This window comes from Montipora foliosa, chromosome 10, assembly GCF_036669935.1.
Source record: "Montipora foliosa isolate CH-2021 chromosome 10, ASM3666993v2, whole genome shotgun sequence".
Lineage (NCBI taxonomy): Eukaryota > Metazoa > Cnidaria > Anthozoa > Scleractinia > Acroporidae > Montipora > Montipora foliosa.
Window position 1 is genome coordinate 37,875,167 of NC_090878.1, and position 2,500 is coordinate 37,877,666.

The following is a 2,500-nucleotide window of genomic DNA, read 5'->3' on the forward strand; positions in this document are numbered from 1 at the left end:
GGCGGACTTGCTTAAAACTTCACGGGATCCGCAGCTCATGATCGGCTCAAAAGTGCTCTGCAGTGCTCTTGAACTGCGCTGGGTAAACAATTCACGAAAGCAGACCAATAAGGAAGACGGTCGAAATTTGACAGCTTCATTTTTCGTAATGAAGTTTTGATTAAAGGCGTAGTGAAACTCCATGCATCCCGCTGTTGTCTTACGGACCTGCAAATCATTCATACTCGAATATGTTCAGGACGCCTTTACCTTATAATGCGTCCAGGTACATGCACAGCGAGGTACCAATTCTTAACTTATCCACCTCCCCCCCGGCGAAGTTGGCGTGTTGGTTGCACCCTCCGTTTGGGCGTACCCACTGCCTCATATGGAGTGGGATTAGATGTTATGTCCAGAAGCCATTGCACTTACCCTACTGGGGGCTCTCTGTTCGCCTTAAACACAAACCTTATCCACCTCCGATTAGTTGCGCCACCTGCAACGTCTCCACGGCAATTTGTCGAACTTCAAGGTTTTGCTCAAAACATTTTTCGTAATCCTGCAAGCTCAGGCAACTGTTCCAGAAACAGTTGGTCGGTTAGACGAATGAGGTTCGCCTTCTTCATCAGCAGAAACGCTTGAAACTAGTCTGGGAAGAATTTCATCCACTTCTTTTCAACGAGCGACTCGAACTAAAGAGCAATGTGACCACGTCGTGCTTGCTTCAAACTCTAGCCCTTGCTACTGATTGCTTGACTGACGTCACAAGCAAGCATGCTTGAGGATAGTCTTTGTAGAGACCCATTGTCTCTACTTCGTGATTAAGAACAAATGAATACCTTGATATGCGTTGAAGTGTATTATTATCCCATGTAAATTAGCAAACAAACTTCCATAACGCCGAGCGAATGAACTGGAACAAACAAATAAACTAGCTAACCAACGCTATAAACCAACGATTCACTGAAATAAATACAAATACACTGAAATTAGGAAATAATGCGGCGAACAAAGAAACTAGCAAACAAAATCGACAGACATACGATGTACTTACAAGTTTTTCGTGCCTAGATCACGGAGGTCAAAACCGAATAAGCTCGAAAACACAAAAATGCAAACATGCCATGTCCTTTTATAAACATGCTGATGAACATGTAAACACAGGCAGACAACCCTAAGGATGTGAAAGCGCGTGACGTCGCGTTATTATATTTTGAGACAGTTGTAACGGCCAATTCAACTGATCGAGAAAAATGTTCCATAAAAACTTCAAATCGCGATGTTTCTTTTCGAAAATTTATTTTATGGACAGCCAGCTATTTTCGGCGTTGTCCTGAGCGATTTGATGAGTTTTTGGGACGCCTCGATTTCCTCTTCAGATCCCACGTGTCGCCACATACAATATTAATAGACTAGGCGTGCAACTTCCAAGACCGCTCACGGCCGATTGCCTCCAGAATTTAGCCGAATTTCTCCCACTTCCGCTTCCACTTCCAAAGGTTGATGCGCATGTGTTCGAAGCAGACAAGACGCTTATTTCTTCGCTCTTCGCTCTGATCAGTTTTTTTTTTGAACATTGCTGAAACCTTGACCAAAATGGTAAAAGACACGGTCCAATCATTAAAACTAGAAAATGACACGTTAAAAGATAAAATTCAAGAAATTTTTGGTGAATTACAAAACCTACGTGACGAAGTTAAGGCTGGCCGAAATGGCGGCCAAGCTAATTCATCTGAAAGTACCGATGAGGGAATTACCACGGCAACTCCGAGCAATATCCAAGAAGATTTTAAGAAATATGTCAACGACACGATGTCTCTAATTGAAAAATCTATCAAACATCTGTCATCTCAAGTGTTAAAATATCATCTTCACTGGATCAAGTATTGGAATATTCGTATTCGTATAAGATCAAGCTTGTAGGTGTTCCTGAACTTAAACAACGAGAAAGCGCAGATGAAATGTTGCAACTTTGCATGAGAATCTTCAGCTCAATTGGTGTCGAAATTCATCCTCATGACCTTGACATTGCCCATCGGGTGCCATTTCGTAACGCGTCCGATGGTCGGCCGAAACCGATTATTTGTAAGTTTACTCGGCGCATCGCCAGTGAACGTGTAATGGATTCCCGTAGAGAAACAATAGTTTCCCTATTTGTTAGTCCATGCCAATTCTGAATATAGACCAGCATGCGGCGGAGCTGATTTTTGTTTTGTGAACCTGTTCGTGATTTTGCTTGACAAACTTCCAAATGCAAATCGATTTGTGTTTACTCTAGTGACAGTGTTCTCATCAAATGTTTTTTTTTTTTGCGGCGTCTTCTTGTCTCTTGTCATACCAGATGAGAACAAATAATTGCAAGTGCTGTGAAAATTGGGCGTGTCAATAAATCGATGTTGTGTTCCAGATAGCTTCGAGAGTGTACTAATTTCCCGAACATCAGTTTTGTAAAAACCATTTGATTATATTACCTGTGCTTTTTGGTGGGACTTGTGGTTGTCTCCGTGGTGAAACATTGTGT